This window comes from Cydia strobilella, chromosome 13 (assembly GCF_947568885.1).
Source record: "Cydia strobilella chromosome 13, ilCydStro3.1, whole genome shotgun sequence".
Taxonomy (NCBI): domain Eukaryota; kingdom Metazoa; phylum Arthropoda; class Insecta; order Lepidoptera; family Tortricidae; genus Cydia; species Cydia strobilella.
In genome coordinates this window covers 16,742,740-16,762,335 of record NC_086053.1, presented here as the reverse complement: position 1 = coordinate 16,762,335, position 19,596 = coordinate 16,742,740, and positions in this window count along the sequence as shown.

Genomic DNA, 19,596 nt, shown 5'->3' with positions numbered 1-19,596 from the left:
GATGTTTTACTCCAAAAATTGTAACGAATTTTACGATAATTAAAACTCGAGGTTGTAGAGATACGCTGCTCTAGGCGCGTATATTTGGCAAGCTATAAAAACAAGATGGTTGTCATTTTGACCACAACGCCGTAAGCGTTTCGAGTTTGGGCCAAAGTTACGCCGTTTTAAAACAACTCGATCGTATAAACATTATTTAACCGTTTTTAAAACTGGGACACGAGTGTTTGAAACGCAAACATGTGCTGAACCGATGAGAGTATTCACTGGGCATGTTTAATTTAAATTTGTAATATTTGGAATTGATGAAAGGCTTCTGAAAGATGTGGTAACCGGGCTATGTTATAAAGTCGTTCATACGAATTTTAGGGCGCTTTTTAACTTAGTGGCAGTAAAGAAGGGATCTTAGTAAATGTAACACTTTAACGCTAATTGATAACTGACATACACGGATAGGTTCATCTGGCTGGTTTAAAAGCATAAAATGTGTTTTTCTTAGTCAAGTCAGTTTCTTTTTAGGGTTCCGTACCCAAAGGGTAAAAACGGGACCCTATTACTAAGACTCCGCTGTCCGTCTGTGCGTCTGTCCGTCTGTCCGTCTGTCTGTCACCAGAATGTATCTCATGAACCGTGATAGCTAGGCAGTTGAAATTTTCACAGATGATGTATTTCTTTTGCCGCTATAACAAAAAATACTAAAAAGTACGGAACCCTCGGTGCGCGAGTCTGACTCGCACTTGGCCGGTTTTTTTTCATCCGGTTTGATGCGCATAAGAATCATTGCAAAACAAGGCAATAAACTTTAAAGATTGTCAATTTGGTACCTACTAGATTGTATATATAAATGCAAAACTTAAAGTTTCCAGCAGATTTTCTATCGAGCAAACTTTAAGTTTAAACAATTTCAGTCCCAAACTTAACTACAGTGACATTGTTTTTTTTATGCTTTTTTAACTTAATACCAAATTTGATATCGGCGTTGGCCAACAATAAAATCAGCCCCCCCCCCTAAATTCTCAGTGCCATACTACGAGTCCTAGACCCCCCCTAGGTCCCTTTACGGGCCCTAGGTTTCTAAATCAGGACCTGACTGTACGTTGGGAGATTCTATATAAAGTTATTTGTATTAAAGTTTTTGTACAATTGCAAGTAACTTAATTTTTTAATTTCTAAACTCAGGAAATGATATTTCATTTCAATAAAAACTTACAGCACACAACAGCATATCATTAAATTAAATGACGGGTTATGTAACTGAGTTAGTTTACCATAATTGTTATCTATAGGGTGAACCCTTTCGCTGTAATTATACATTGTTATACTTATTACTTATTCCATAATGCGGGCAACTTTGACCAGTTCAACCTTCGAGGGTAACTTTGACCCGTATCGAATCTATGCGTTTTCATTATTAATTCACGCTTTTCAGAAAAGCGTGAATAATGAAAACGTCATCATACATTGTAGCTGGGAGATAATCTGTCAAATCCGATCTCTTTGAGGTACCCTTGATAGTGAGGTACGCTTGAATGTAACCTGTACCTTCGGCAATGCTTAACTATTTAATAATAAGAAAACTTCCGTGAGACACAGACATTTTAAATATATTAATAACGGATCACTCACGTAACCACGTAACGTTCCGTCACCGTCAACGCAAGCTCCCGATGATACTCCTCGGTACGGAGTGCAACATGTCGAGCGTTTTTCCACTTAAAATACGTGAGTGACCCGTTATTAATATATTTAATAATAGGATTGGTTCTTATAGGTCCCGGGTTCGAATCCCGATAATAGCATTTATCTGTGTGTTCTTCACTAATACTGTACCTATTTGTTTCTAAGTGGATTTACTCTGCTTATTTAATACGAGTAGCGAGTAGTTAATAATAACGTTGATTTGAATTCAACTTATTACGTTTTCAGTCAGTATTTCTCTCGCGTTGGTGTGGAAAAAAACGTGGTGTTTCACTCGGTGGCCAACTTTGTTCAACCTTTGTGCCTTGAAACCCTGGCGACGCTTAAAATTTGATTTAGCGAACCACTGGCTATGCTCGTAGAATTTTATAAGTCTTCCGCTCGCTCCGCTGTTAACTTTAGTTCGAGGAGTTGAATAACTTTGTCCCCTATACGGGTTGCCATATGAAAGAATTAAATGTCCTGATAAAAATCCTGACATCATCCTAAAAATCCTGACGTTTCTTGTACTTACCAGAGATTTGGCGTAGCTTAACCGACGCCCCGGCGGCGCGCTGCGCTCTTTTTATCAGGTTATTCCTAAAAATCCTGATACTTGCCAAGTCCCGCCGCAATCCTGACAAAGGGTCCTGACATGTCCATACAAATACTGACGTATGACAACCCTACCCTTGTGAAACATGTACTTATTGTTTTTATTCGAATATCTTGTCCGCTAATCAAAATGAAGTATGTCTTGACGTAAGTAAACATACTGTTTACATAACACTGATAAGTGCATATATGCGAAACTGACACCTAACATTAAGCCATGCAAAGTAAACATCCTCTGACTCATCTCGGTTGGCAACAGTTTATTGAGTTGTTTTGCAATGATTTTTATGTGAACGATCGAGCCGAACCGGATTGAAAAAGAAACTGGAAATATACTGAACTGCTTTAAATTCAGATTGCAATAATAGCAACCACAACATCCTGGTCAGTTATGAAGTGTTGAAGTCATCTACACTGCCACCAGTTGTGACATTGACACATTCGCTACGTCTACGTAACTTACTTTCTATGCATCTCGCTTGTACTCGCATATAAGTGCAAGCGAAATGTGCAAGTAATTTACGTAGACGTGAGCGAATATGTCAATGTCAAAACTGGTGGTAGCCGTACAGCATAGAGTAACTTATACTAGAGCGATACTGTCATAGTAAATTTTGTAACCCCAGTAAATTCACTGCCATCTGTCGACACACTTATAACTAAAAATGAAGATTTATAAAAATACGATAGAATGTATTTAAATATAGATAAATGATTTTTTTATTTGCATTAATTATTTTTATGATTTTGACCCATGTTCTTTCACTGATATGCGTTAAAATTGTTAAATAACAAACGAAACCGTCAACGCCATCTAAACGTAGGCCAAAACTAGTAGCGCCCTCTGAACGAGAATCAAATTTTCTTGATTTTCGAGGCACGTTTTTTCCTTAGACTGTATCCATCTATTACGGAGTTATATCTATCTTTGCGTACAGGTAGCCAACATGACAAGCAAAATAAATAAAAAATTGGGGATTTGGGGATAACAGATGCTACGAAAGGTCACGTGACTATTTCCGTACATTTTTTAAAGTTTCTATTTGCTTTTCCTATCAACGGTTACGTTGTCATATTGACTAGGCAACCTGGTGGCAACCGTTTATAGAAAACGCTTTTAAACTTAAATAATGTACGAGAATTTTTTTTCCCGTCTATCGTCGGTTGTCAATTTGGCTACCGCCAACCCCAGTACGACGTTTAAATTGCTCATCATTTGAAATTGCTTTTCACGAGGAAATTTAAATTCATAAATTAAGGAGGATTTATCAAATACGTATTTTAAACAGGTTTGCGTTCATAATAAGATTAATAAGTCAAGATGAGGTTTTCTAAGTTTGGATGCGGCTATTAAAACTTACTTATAAATAAAAAGCCATGATAAAAGAGGCTACCAAAAGAACCATAATAAATAAGTCTACTGTTACATTAAAAGGTTTTAAAGTCAAGGGTTAGAAGGGAAACATAAGTCGTTTCAAAGTTAAAGTAATAAGCCGTGACTAAAGGATTGTTTTTCGACCTTCTCCGCGGTTTGATGCTTCTTTTACTATTTCAGATTGAGCCAGTATTAACAAGTTTTCTGCTTATAATATTGTGTGCGTACCTATTTTTACGTAGTTATAAATAAATATTTAAGGCTGTTCCATCGGTTTGCCGCTGTCTCTGTCACATTTCGCAAGAAAGAACGGGAAAGAGCATGCGCGCCAAGTGTCCATTTTGATCGAATTTTGTCGATTTTTATTTATTTTAAAAACGTTACCCTACAATATCGAAATTCGAAAGCTATGAAATTACTATTTAAGTTAAGATTGTTTTTTATTCTTTTTTTGTTTATAGTATCACATAAGAAATAACCGAGTAAAGTTGGATTAAAAGTCCGAGTTAGAGGTTACTTTGGGAATTAATTGTATCGAGCGAAGTGTCATAATTCGTGTATCGGAAGCTATGATATCAAAGATAATATAGTCAAGAACTACATATATTTTTTCTACGTCTACGAATATCAACGCCTCTTAGAAAAACATGATCATATAAGGAGATTTTTCGCCTTCTGGCTCAGGGAACCGCCTTAAGGACAATCTTGGACGACCTTCAATCGGACGACCGGTCTGGCCTATTGGGTAGTGACCCTGCCTATAAAGCCGATGGTCCCGGGTTCGAATCCCGGTAAGGGCATTTATTTGACAACCGGTCTGGCCTAGTGGGCAGTGACCCTGCCTGTGAAGCCGATGGTCCTGGGTTCGAATCCCGGTAAGGGCATTTATTTGTGTGATGAGCACAGATATTTGTTCCTGAGTGATGGGTGCTTTCTATCTATTTAGGTATTTTTAAATAACACAGTACCCATAACACAAGCCTCCTTGGGCCGTGGGACTTAGTCAATCTGTGTAAGAATGTCCTATAATATTTATTTATTTGTGTGATGACACAGATATTTGTTCCTGAGTTATGGTTATTTTCCATGTATTTGAGTTACAGTCATTATTTGTTGAAATTGAAATTGAAATTGAAATTGAAATTGAAATCATTTATTGCATATCACATAGCAGGTACAGGTGTTCTTAAATATGAGCTGTTCATGTGACGCCCTGTTAGGGCACGGCAACATAGTTCCACATAGGGAAACAACATTGTTACTTATCTGGCAAACTGCATAGCTGCATATTCATATAGGTATTATATATATCGTTGTCAGAGTATCCACAACACAAGCCTTCTTGAGCTTACCGTGGGGCTTAGCCAATTTGTGTAAAAATTTCCTATAATAAAATAAAAAAATCTAACAGATCGACTACGGTACTAAGCGACGATAAAGGTAGGTACATATTTATATAGATAAATACATTCTCAGATACATAAGTATTTAATAAAATAATTTGATTTGTTCCCAAACTTGTTCATAGATGGCAGCACCAGTCTCTCTTGCTACAACGTAAATTCGTAAGGAATTCGTTTAGGTGCAAGCGCGCACTGCTTGCCCTTAGAGCTGGTCAAAGACGCCTAGTCTTACTAAGATGGCATATAGTCGAGAAATTAGGACGGGTACCGCCGTGACGAGGAGGCCTAGGGCACAGGGGTTCATGGCGTTAGCCGCGATAGCTAAAGACGCCGGTTCGAATCCGGCCTTCACCACTGGAGGGCTTCGTCACTTTTTCTTTAATATATGACATCTATTACAGTTTTCAATTTATATATGGATTATGGTAGTGTGACTACTTAAAAAAACAAATCAAAATATTTCATTTCAATTGTTCAAGTAGTTATCATTCAAGATAATCAGCTAAAAGTCAATTTCACTATCCAACATGATATTTCAAAATTTCATCAAATTACTTTGCCACTTGTGTCATACAATGCCACTTTCGCAGCGGTTTTTGAAGAATAAAAGAAGGTGATGTTTAGAATATTATTTTTCACCTCAGTAGCTCGAACAAGCCTACTTTCGTCACTCCCTGGAGTGAGGAAAGTGCGACTTTCCTCACTCCAGGGAGTGAAGAAAGTGCGACTTTCCTCACTCCAGGGAGTGAAACAAAGTAGCTTTTTAATTTAGTTAAGGCCATAAACTGCCAATTCATACTTTTATAAAAAAAAATCTCTGTGTAATTCAAATTACATTTTAACCTTTAATTTGTTCTCACTACTGAGGTGAAAAATTATGTGTGCAACACGAGAGCAAAGTTATTTTACATCTCGTGTTTTTGAGTCCCTCGCTACGCTCAAGATTCGAACTTAGAATCACTCGCTTCGCTCGTGAATCAATTATAGAATCTTTCGCTTTCTCAGGACTCAAAATAAACACTCGCAAGAAAAACCAACTTTCCTCTCTTGTTGCACAAATAACTATTTACAATACAGTTAAGGTTAAGGTAAACTTCATATTTTATTCCGGAATGTGTATTTTTCAACATATTTCCAGACTGACACAAAACGGTAGGTATGACGTAGTTACACCGAGTTTATAAAAAAAACCGGCCAAGTGCGAGTTGGACTCGCGCACGAAGGGTTCCGTACCATTACGGAAAAATCAGCAAAAAAATCACGTTTGTTGTATGGGAGCCCCATTTAAATATTTATATTATTCTGGTTTTAGTATTTGTTGTTATAGCGGCAACAGAAATACATCATCTGTGAAATTTTCAACTGTCTAACTATCACGGATCACGGTTCATGAGATACAGCGTGGTGACAGACGGACAGACAGACAGACAGATAGACAGACAGACAGCGGAGTCTTAGTAATAGGTCCCATTCTAGCTTTTGTGTATACGGAACCACTTAGGGCCAAATAGGGCCACTTTGACAACTACCGAACAACGTCGTGCTCTAAGAGCATTTGGTATTTCTACCTCTAACCGTGTCTTGATAGAGCCCTATGAGGCCATAATTTTATTGTTTATACTTTTATTGTACACTGGCTGAAGTTTGTTTTACATCAAGATTGAAGAAATATAAATCGATCCCAAGTGGATCCCAAATTGACGTTGTCGAAATCATCGACAGTATCGTTGGGCCATATTATCCAAAGATTGATTGATTAGGGCCGCAATTTTCTTTTCGTGCAAGAGAATTAGTTCAACTATCAGAATAATTGTTATTGGTACCAATAAACGATATATCCGTCCGAGATAGGCCTAGAATGTTATTGCTGGCCGCTAGTACCCACGGGCCATAAAACTACAGTTAACCTACTGCGGCTGCGACTGCCTTGCCAAATTGTATGTTTTTTGTACGTAAACTATATAACAAATATTTCTTAAGACAATGTTTATCTCACTAGTAGGATACATTTATCTGACATTTATTTATATACAAAGATTTTCATTTCAAATTTGTTTTTTTTTCGGAAGCCTAAATAAAACCTTGCAAAATTAAAAAAAAACGTGAGTCAACCTTGCTTGTGCCTGATACAGCAGAAAACATGCTCATTACCATTTGAAAAAATTGTATACAAATTGTATATATTATAGAAGACAGTTATTCTCCCAGTTGAACCCCTTTTTAACCCTCTTAGGGGTTGAATTTTTCAAAATCGCTTCTTATCTCTTGTATGTACACTATAAATGCAACCTAGTGTGAAAATTTAAACATTCTAGCTTTTGTAGTTTCGTTTCGGTTCTGCGTTGAGTCCTGACTGACTGACTCAGGACTGACTCAGGACATAGGACGCATTTATTATATAGTAGATAGCAAATATATAAAACGCCGTTATCGATCCACATAGATGTATACATCGGCAAATAGCTGCTGGTAAAGTTTGAATTCGTACCTAAGTAAAAATCATGTAAAACATATTAAATATGTATGTGGTATTTTCTATAAAAAGGGACCTTATTTTCGATGGCGCTTACGCTATTATAAACGATGCTCCGAAATAAATACGATGCCGCACGACGCTGTGCGGCGTAAGCGCCATCGACAATAAGGTCCCTTTTCATAGAAAATGTCCCATATAAAGCCATTATCGAGCCACATCGATGCATACATCGGACAGAAAATAGCCGCCGGTAAATTTTCAATTTGCCGTGAGGACGATACGAAGGAAATGAGCCAAGTGCGGCACTATGAGAACTCGAAATGGACTCACTTGATGGTGTGACTAAAGTAAAGTGAGTATGAAACTTAATCGTATCGCATTTAATTTGCCACGTTTAGCATTATTAAACGAATTAATAATGCTAAACATGGCAAATTAAATGCGAATTCAGACTTCTATTGCGTCATTTTGGAAAAAAGAAAAAATTCAAATGATTATGCATTTGAAAATTAACTGCCAAGTAAGCGATTTTCTTATAAAATTAAATTTTACTAGGCTGTAAGTAAAAATGAATTTGAATCTCAGATGTTTTTTTTTTAATACTACGTCGGTGGCAAACAAGCATAGGGCCTGATGTTAAGCAGTCTCAGTAGCCTATGTACGCCTGGAACTCCAGAGGACTTACATGCGCGTTGCCGACTCTAACACTCCGCACCCTCGTTGAGCTCTGGCAACCTTACTCACCGGCGGGAACACAACACTACTATAACAGATATGTACATTAATAATAATAATATTCTTTATTGTGCACAATGAAAACATGATTAAATACAGCAAATACACACACATACATATATTCTACATTAGGTACATTTAAAATAGCTTCACCGTTACAAATAATGTTCATTGTGAAATGCTGTCCGCTATCAAAATACGAATATATCAATTTAATTCTTTCGCCGTAAAAAACTAACATAACACATATTTCCGTCTTCGAACAATACACATCATCTGCGTTGCTCAACGTATCCCAAATTGATAATAGTAAAAAACTGTACCGGTTAAAGCTCTTCTATCTCTGTCATAACATTAAGTTTAAGTAAAGGGTAAAAGAGACAGTAACATATCGAATGTTCTTTTAATGAGATAATGAATAACGAGGGGCAAAAGGCATAGATCAATCAAAAGATTACCGACACAGATGGATCGATTGATCTTTGCCATAAAGCCTCTTCAGGTTTTTGGCTTTCTATTGAAATTTAGTTTAGATCATTAATGACGTCACAAGTGTGGTGAATAAGACAATCAGGTGGATAGTGATGGGACAGTTGAAAGGTTTACCTCAATTGAATTTGTATGTAATCGGCAAAAGTTTAGTTGTTGCTTGTTGTCAGTTAAAATGATAGGTAATTGATAATCGATGGCAAGAAAAACCTATCTCGTGAATAAAAAAAACCGGCCAAGTGCGAGTCGGACTCGCGCACGAAAAAAGCAAAAAAATCACTGTTGTATGGGAGCCCCACACTTAAATAATTATTTTGTTCTGTTTTTAGTATTTGTTGCTATAGCGGCAACAGAAATACAACATCTGTGAAAACTGTCTAGCTATCACGGTTCATGAGATGCAGCCTGGTGACAGACAGACGGGCAGACAAACAGACAGACAGAGGAGTCTTAGTAATAGGGTCCCGTTTTTACCCTTTGGGTACGGAACCCTAAAAACATCACAAGGAAACCTGCATACTTCATTTACAGGAATCGTGTAAAGAAATCAAGGCTCGGAACAGTCGGAACCGGTTTTTTCTTCATACAAAAAACACCGGTATTATTATGCTCTTTTTCGTTTTTTGGTTTCATATTTAGTTTTTAATAGGAAAATCTAAGTATACAAAGTTGTTACCTAAATACATGATTCAGTCCTACGTAAAGAGCATAAAATAATTAAAAATATTGGGCTATTTTGGGATTAAACAAAAAACCGGTTCCGAGCCCTGAAATAAATTCAAAGGTGTATATAAATTCGCATTGAGCCATCGTGCAGCGTGGGGACCTAAAGTCCAGAGGTCTCAGAATGGGATTGGCCTGCGACCAAGCTTTGGGATGTAGGTACATAAAATGTATGAATTATTATTAATATTTTATTATATCTTTAGATTATTTGTAAAATAACTGCGAATGATAAAGAATGAAAGTAAGTATCAATATTTTCATTTCTAATAATTTTTTGCAGACGGCAGCAATGTCGCGCCCTCGCGCCGCATTGCTGAAGCAATAAATGCTGAATTCGAACGGTACCTTAACTTAGGTTTTATGGCAGCGGGTTCTTGTGACTTTTTATAATTGAGGTGACGCTGAGGTCACGAGGGCATCTCTAACTCGGACATGACACGACAGTTTTTGAGACAAGACGTCTGAATTAAAATCATTCATCAATTTTCTTGATAGCTGTGTTTTTGATTGTTTTAACAACGAAAACAATCATAACATGCATATGGAACTCTTGTTTAGAAGATGTAATTGAAAAAATACTAATTAAAATGTAGGTGGTACTGGTACAGATTATTGTTGTGTTAAAAATAGTTTCTATACAATAGTTAATTGTTTTTAATGTATCAACAAACAATATTTTATCAATTTCAACAAGTAACGAATTTGTTGCGTTACTCATATCGTTACTAAAAATATTGTGCGAAGAGAAAATTTAAAAACTAAATCTAAAAATAAATAAAACTAATCTTAAAATAAATAACTAAAAACTATTCCCCTGCTGCATGGTGCCGGCCGTAGATGCTAGCAGCATTTCCTGGCAGTGTTAGATTTAGTTTTTAGGGTTCCGTAACCAAAGGGTAAAAACAGGACCCTATTACTAAGACTCCGCTGTTCGTCTGTCCGTCCGTCTGTTCGTCTGTCTGTCTTTCACCAAGCTGTATCTCATGAACCGTGATAGCTAGACAGTTGAAATTTTCACAGATGATGTATTTCTGTTGCCGCTATAACAAAAAATACTAAAAACAGAATAATATAAATATTTAAATGGGGCTCCCATACAACAAACGTGATTTTTTTGCTGTTTTTTTTTTCGTAATGGTACGGAACCCTTCGTGCGCAAGTCCGACTCGCACTTGGACGTTTTTTTAAGTTTTTTGGTTAGGTATTTAATTCTGTTCTATTTATAATTTTAAGTTTGTAAATAATTTATTAATATTAGTTTCATTTAATTATTAGTAATTAAACATGTATGTGTGTTATACATGTTAGCATGTATTGAACAAAATTGTGAAAACTGAAAAGTACAAAAGAAAACAGTATACAAATGGCGCACTTAATGTTAAATAGCATTGTCTGACAGTCAACCAAGAGGCTACATAGAAAGCACAAATGATACAATGAAAATAACAGAGCAAATTATGTAGGTAGATGTTTCATATGTTAGAGTTTTGAATGATTCACGGTTAGTTTCACTAGACTTATATTGACCGGGATATAGACCGTGATTACCTTTTGTATTATTTGTGAGCTCCCGATAACGGAATAACGGTATGAAATATCGGGAGCTCACAAATAATACAAAAGGTAATCACGGTCTATATCCCGGTCAATATAAGTCTAGTTTCATATGTTGTTTTTTTGTAGGTATATTATAAATAAGACAAGAGCGCTGGTGGCCTAGCGGTAAGAGCGTGCGACTTGCAATCCGGAGGTCGCGGGTTCAAACCCCGGCTCGTACCAATGAGTTTTTCGGAACTTATGTACGAAATATCATTTGATATTTACCAGTCGCTTTTCGGTGAAGGAAAACATCGTGAGGAAACCGGACTAATCCCGACAAGGCCTAGTTTCCCCCCTGGGTTGGACGGTCAGATGGCAGTCGCTTTCGTAAAAACTATTGCCTACGCCAATTCTTGGGATTAGTTGCCAAGCGGACCCCAGGCTCCCATGGAGCCGTGGCAAAATGCCGGGACAACGCGAGGAAGATGAAGATGATGATATTATAAATAAGACACCTAATATGTAACAAGTTACTTAGCTAAGTATACTATTTTCTAATATCCCACAGTCCTAATAGTCGTACAAATTACTTGCAACGAATTTTAAATCATTATAAAATGGAACAAAGTTGCTTTTATTTGTTTCGTTCGATTTTATAATGAAATAAATTCAATTGAAAAAATATTTTTAAATAATTATCATATTTAATTATCGTTTTTAACTTGACTTGTACTTATTATTTGTTAAATCTATGAATGTACTAGGTAGTATTTAAGTATAAATTGTATTATTACTATTGTATAAATCCAATTAGTATAAGTTTTAAATATATAAATATTATCTTATCTGAAACTTACATTACGTAACAGAAAACCAATGGTAACGCACCTACCGGCATGTTACAACGTTACGCTCACAGAATGAGATTTCGGTTCGAGCTAATTTAGTAAAGTATGGTTTACTTCACGGCTGCTATCGAAATGACTGCAATATCGATATTGGAGTCGATCAGCTATTGCTATAGTTGATTAGGTTCGATTTTACGTGTAGATGGGTGAATAAATTATTTCTTGTTTTAGTCATTTAGTCATTTATTTATTGCAACCATAGTGTAGTACAGGTCTTAATAACTAGGTACATTCAGAGTCATATGGGCCCTGGCAGGGCATTGCAATGTCATACATATTTTAATTTACAATAATCGCAATCATTTACTATTAAATATATTCTTATTTTTATTTATTCTTATAACATTTAAAACTTTCGCGATTTGAACACATATTAAATCACATTTAGAAACGAGTCTATCGCGAATTTATTTTGTTACCTTTATTTACCGACGTTTCGACACAGGTTTCACTGGTCGTGGTCGCGGCTAACTGACGTCCCAGCAAAATGTCAAAACATAGATTTGTGTGACTACCCCACGAAAAGTGCATTTCAAGTTCGAGGTAGACATCACATTTTCAAACCACCCACTACACATAAAAGTTAATCATTGTCAATAGTCCGACACACAACACTCACAACATCCGCGCACACATCCGAAGATAGATCCCTTGGCTTTAACTTCTGGATCACTGTGTCGAAACGTCAGTAAAAAAAGGTAACAAAATAAATTCGCGATAGACCCGTTTCTAAATGTGATTTAATATTTATATATTTCTATTTTTTATTATATGTAATAGTCCTATTTTTATACATTATAGTTTTTAACCGCCTTCAAAAAAAAGGAGGTTCTCAGTTTGACCCGTATGTATGTATGTTTGTTCGCGATTATCTCGCGTTTGGCTGAACAGATATTGATGCGGTTTTCAGAAAAGTGTTTGTTACATTCTGGAGAAGACTTTAGTATACATAGAGCTGAGCTGATGCTGAACCCTTTTTTTTTTGTTAGGAGGGAGAAATGCATTCCGCATTCCACCCGGGTGCGGGGGGTGTCCCGAGTGGTTATGTGGGACTTCCATCTAGGCTAATGAGGCCCACGGTGCACCCACTAAAAAACCCCCCATATGCCGCCTCGCCCTGAACCCTGGCTGACCTAGTGGAACTCAGGTTTGGTGCAACATAGGCACACGCTGTTTTAGTCATGAAACAAGTCTTGTTATTCTGTCCCATCAGGCAGGCAAAAAAAGTAGTACACTAGTTATACCACAGGGCGGACACGCTATACATCAAATCACTTGCGTTTCTATGTGTGAACGGCACGTCTGTACACGCGGCATGCGTCATTGTGTGAGTAAGTAGCTTAAAAACAGTACTGAGCGGCCGGCAAACGGCCGTCAATCTGCTGTCGCGGGGCGAGGTAATAGTCGGGGCGGGGCGGTGCGTGGCCGTTCTGTATGATAATACTATTACTTATTCTGTGGTTATACTACCACCAAAATGATTTATGCTATAAAATCAGGATTTATAGTGACCAAGGAGACCGTTACAATGGCAAGTAGGACAAGAAAATATTCACCCAGTTCACCCAGATTGATTGTTTTATTTTGACTATCATCATATCAGCCCTTTATCGCCCACTGCTGAGCATAGGCCTCTCTTCCAGTACGCCACTTGTCCCGGTCCTGAGCTAATCTCATACAGAAGTTTTGACTATAGGTATGATTAACTTTAGACTAATACGTTTCATTTTTTTTTACATAAATAAATTATTTGAATGATTTTATTTAAATGTTTACACATTCAACTACTTACATTCTACCCTGTTTGGATTACTGGTCCAAATAAATAATAATAATAAGTATATACCTATCGATTTTAATTTTTGTACTTAATTATTATATTTTTTTTTTTTAAATTAAAACTATTAAAAAAAAAAAAAAGAAATTACAAAATTTATTCTTAGACTTAGCCTAATCTACACTCTAATAGATTGTACGCTACTGAGTTAATATTTAGTAATTGAAAATTCATGCATGATACATCATGTAAAAGATGGGTTTAAATTATTTCCCTTTCTTCGTTTTATATTTAAAAAAAAACAGACGGAGGTTATGTATGTGTCTAAATTATTTATTTATCTAAATTATTTGTTACTACTAATATTAAGTAAGTAAGTAAGGAAATAGTCTTTTTTGTGCACCATAAAGTCAAAAAAATACACAAAAAGCGAAATACAAGCTTAAGACTAGGTAACAACATGCGGTCTTATCGCTAAACAGCGATCTCTTCCAGACGACCCCAATAGAAGATTAATTTCAATATCTCAAAATGGTACTGCAATTTTTGATTTATTTGATAGAAGATAAAACTTTAGTTTGTCTACGAAACGAAACAATCGAGTTATTAACTACGACAACGTTACGAAAAAAGCCAAAATATGTACATAAGTTAGAATACCCATATCAGTACAAGCAAACGCACTCATATACAGTTACTACCTGATAAGGTTATCTTGCATGGCAACAGTTTGCCAAGGTATTTCTAAATGTAAGCTATTTCCAAATTTCACTTATCAAAGTATCAATCAACGGTAAAACTGAGATCCACAATTTTTTTACCTACATTATAAAATAATCCCTACTAATATTATAAATGTGATAGTAATTTATCTGTCTGCCTGCCTGTCATCTTCACGATTAAACTGCTGAACCGATTTAGATAAAATTTGGTATGAAGATAGTTTGATTTGAAGCCCGAGGAAGAACTGTACGATAGTTTTTGTCAACTATTATCATCATCCCACGCAGACGAAGTGGTGGGCTGAAGCTAGTAAACTTACCTATACCTATGTGACGTTTTCAACCAAAAGGTACCACATTGTCGCTTGTTGATAAGGTTGATTTCTAATTGAAGCTACTTATATGGAAATAGCGCATTACTGACAAGCGACAATAAGTACCCTTTTGGTTGAAAATGGCACCTATGTTAGGTACGTTTATTTATTCGACTAATAAAAAAGTAAGTACCTACCTAAGTTAGATCTTTATTATATAATACCTACGATATTCTTATGGCTACTCTTATGTAGATTAAGATTCTGGATTGCCAAAAATCACGTCATAAGTTAAGGAATAATTGCCATGTGAGTACATGCTTTAATTTCCTTCAAAACGAATTTACAACCAATAGCAATTTATTTGACTTACAATTTAGCAATCACCTAAAATACTACGCATATAAATTAATGTAAAAACAATGTATAAATTCATTCAAGTCGAAACTTATTACTACGGAAGTAAATTAAAATTTCGCTCGTTACCATCCAAGCAACTTACACAATTTCGTTACCCGTGGCGCCATCTCTCGCCGGGCGGCGTAACTAAATTCGTTTCTAGGCGATCGCTGGGTACCTAGGTACTATTGATTCGCGCAGTATTGATTTAGGAAGGCTATTTTTAGCACTGGAGATAGCTGTTGACAGTTGATAGGGACTTCACAATGAGATGAAGTTGTTTTTATTCATTGACTGGCGTTGTGTATGTTTTAAAGGGTATATAAAGGGTGTAGAAATTTTAAAATAGAACATTAATTCAACAATTTAGAGGAACGCAAAAAAAGATTTAATTACTGGATTAGAGCACCTAAAGTAATTAAACTTTTTTAGGGTCCCGTACCCAAAGGATAAAAACGGGACCCTATTACTAAGACTCCGCTGTCCGTCTGTCTGTCTGTCTGTCACCAGACTGTATCTCATGAACCGTGATAGCTAGACAGTTGAAATTTTCACAGGTGATGTATTTCTGTTGCCGCTATAACAACAAATACTAAAAACAGAATAATATAAATATTTTAATGGGGCTCCCATACAACAAACGTGATTTTTTTGTTGTTTTTTTCCGTAATAGAACGGAACCCTTCGTGCGCGAGTCCGACTCGCACTTGGCCGGTTTTTTCATCACACTCGCTCAGTAAATGTGGTATTGCGCGCAGTCTTAGCGGGAACTATAGAAAAAGTGTTTTCCCTAGGGAGTTATGAAGTTTCTAGTATTATAATTAACAGTTTTTTGTCTTTATACTTCATTTTTGTACCGCAAGTGTGATGAAAAACATTGTGTGTATTTCGGGGCGTAATAATATTGCAAACTCGAGTCTGTAAATCGCTCCGGCAAGCCGTCGCGATTTAACTATACTCTCGTTTGCAATATTTTATTTTTGTTTTAGTTTTTGCTATTATTTTTGTATTCCCTTTTTTAAACATCTTTTTTCTTTCATTGTATTGTCCTGTGTATGTGTGCTTTATGGAATAAATGTCTTTCTTCTTCTTCTTCTTCTTCAATATTTAACTTACGCCCCATGTTGCACAATGTACTATTTTGCGTTTCTCTAAATTTGTCCAATTCAGTAAATTTATAATGTGAATGATGGATAATGTAAGGAAGATATTCAGATTTTGGTTAATTTGGACATAAAATTAAAGACTTATATTCGTACAATTTTGTTGATAACTACCGTCAAGTAGCAAAGATAAGTTTTTACATAAAAAATATGGGTTTAAGACATTTTTTAAGGTTTTTGAGAATTGATCCTGCCTACGAAGAAGGTCCCGGGTTTTGTGTGTTTTTGTGTTTTATCACAAATATATGATATCGAGTTATGGACGTTTTATTTGCATATATGAGTATAGACAAGAGACAAGACAAGAGACGCCACACCCAGCCAGGAACATGCCTGCTCCGGACTAGCCGGCATACCAGGGGACGTAATTTTATGGGGAGTGACACGCTCTGGGATGGGAAATGGATAGTTATAATCAGCCGGCTATGCAGCCTTAAGCCAATATTGGAAGGTAGGTGGGGTAGGTTATGTCGTCGAGGGAGAGCGTTGGTGATATGCTTCTCATCGTTTTCGTTTCGGTCTTCGTAACATCTTGTGCCAAGCGAGGCCAATATCATCTTAAGATGCCGTTTGCTCGTCGATTCGAGGTGTTGGTTCTACTTCGTCTGATTCGCTGTCGGTATCGTCCAGTTGATATATTTCTCTTGCTGCTTTGATGAATTCGCCTTTGTCGGTTATATTCCTCGTCGCCAAGTACCCACAATATAAGCCTTATTGCGATTAGGTGTACAACCTTGAACACCGCTCACGCTTATCGGTGCATGTGCATGTTAAAAGAACAGTCAAAACCATTTACAAAATGTTAAATCTGAATTCAACTCCTGGATTGTTTACATTTGTTTTGATATAGGAAGTGATAAATGAAAATATAACAGATAATGTAAGTTTATTAAACAAACTTACATCATATAAATGTTAATATAGCAAACAAGCTGTTTTTGTGTTTATTAAACCTTTGATAAACCCTACGTATTACGTATCAAATTATCTCTTCTGTTTTTAATATTTAATTAAAACAATAATTATCACCTATAGGTAGTGTAAATAAAGTATTTTAGGTAAAGAAAAACATCGAGACAAGCCTTCATGTGTACAAAGCTTTCTAAAAGTAGTTTCAAGGGTATGGACCCGGGTATGTCTATAAACTACGTCCGGACCCGGGTATGTCCTTAAACTATTTCCAAAAGAGAGGTACGGGCACTGCGAATGACATCTCGCTTTGTGTGGTAGGGTACAGGACAGTGGATGTCATTCCAGATCTAGAGCAGAGCCCAACTGGGGAAGTACCTCCACCTTACAGAAAACCGCAGCCACACTAGACCCTCCTCATAGTGTTGTGTTCCTGCCGGTGAGTAAGGTTGCCAGAGCTCAACGAGGGAGAGGAGTGTTAGGGTCGGCAACGCGCATGTAACTCCTCTGGAGTTGCAGGCGTACATAGGCTACGGAGACTGCTTAACATCAGGCGGGCCGTATGCTTGTTTGCCACCGACGTAGTATAAAAAAAAAATGAGGGATATCATTAGTCAGCTTTTTTAAGGGTCCCCAGCAAGCTCGGTTCTCCATACAAACGTAGTTACGCTCTCATTTTAAAACTACTAGCTAGATAAATAATCATAAATAAATAATAAAATCGTTTTTTTTTTATGAAATAGGAGGCAAACGAGCAGACGGATCACCTGATGGTAAGCGATTACCGCCGCCCATGGACACCCGCAACACCAGAGGGGTTGTAAGTGCGTTGCCGGCCTTTAAGATGGGAGTACGCTCTTTTCTTGAAGGTTTGAAGGTTATATCGGTCCGGAAATACCGCAGGCGACAGTTCATTCCACAGTTTAGCTGTGCGAGGCAGGAAGTTTCTAGAGAAACGCACAGTTGAGGACTGCCAACCATCTAAGTGGTGAGGATGGTAATGTTGTCGCGTAGGGCGATGGCAAAAAGAAGCGGCAGGGATTAATCCGAACAATTCCTCGGAGCACTCCCCGTTATACACGCGATAGAAAATGCAGAGCGAGGCCACATCTCTACGCAGCGCCAAGGAGTCAAGCCGTTCCGAAATACGCTGGCAGTCGACAATTCGAGTCGCTCTTCGTTGGATGCGGTCCAGAGGGAGAAGCTGGTATTGGGGTGCCCCTGCCCATAGATGAGAGCAGTATTCCATAGAATATAGTTATTCTATAGAATTACAAAATCCACAATTTACCAGAGGTCTCCGCACTAGGCATGGCCTGTATCGCGGTGAACCAGTTACAATTAGAGTATCAGAATTTAGTTACAAATACAAAGTGACTTATGATAAACATTAACTAAGTACCTAACAAATAAAGTTTGGCACCTAAAACTAAACAATACCTTATAAATAGAACTAAACTTAACTAAACTAATCTACCCGATTTAAAATACTTTCTGACTCGGCATAATCAAGTGAGCTTAACAGAATTTTTGCTCATGGCATTGTACAGTCTTTGAGATTGCTCTGAAACTTTGTACTTATAATAGGACAAGGCATATCTAGTCCTGTAATTCGTTTATGTAGCTTCAGATACCATAGTTAAATAAACCGGACAATGCGAGTCGGCCTCGCCCACCGAGGGTTCCGTACTTTTTAGTACTTGTTGTTATAGCGGCAACTGAAATACATCATCTGTGAAAATTTCAACTGTCTAGCTATCACGGTTCATGAGACAGCCTGGTGACAGACAGACAGACGGACAGACGGATGGACAGACGGACAGCGGAGTCTTAGTAATAGGGTCTCGTTTTTACCCTTTGGGTACGGAACCCTAAAAAACCGGACAATGCGAGTCGGCCTCGCCCACCGAGGGTTCCGTACTTTTTAGTATTTGTTGTTGTAGCGGCAACAGATATACATCATCTGTGAAAATTTCAACTGTTATCAGCTATCACGGAGATATAGCCTGGTGACAGACAGACGGACAGAAGGACAGCGGAGTCTTAGTAATAGGGTCCCGTTTTTACCCTTTGGGTACGGAGCCCTAAAAAACCGAATTTAAATTTTCCATATAAAACTTGTTTCTGCTCTATTTCTGCCCTATTTCATAAACGAACGGTCAATCAAATTCCTTTTTGTTTTAAAATCGATAATCAATGTAAAGGGGCCCACTGATTATCAGTCCGCCGACGATATCAGCCTCGTTAGAATAAAAATTTGACAGTTTCGAACAACTGGCAGGCCGATATATATCGTCCGGCGGACACAATCAGTGGTCACCTTTACCAATTAATATAATCCGAAATTACAGTATGTATTTATTACAGTA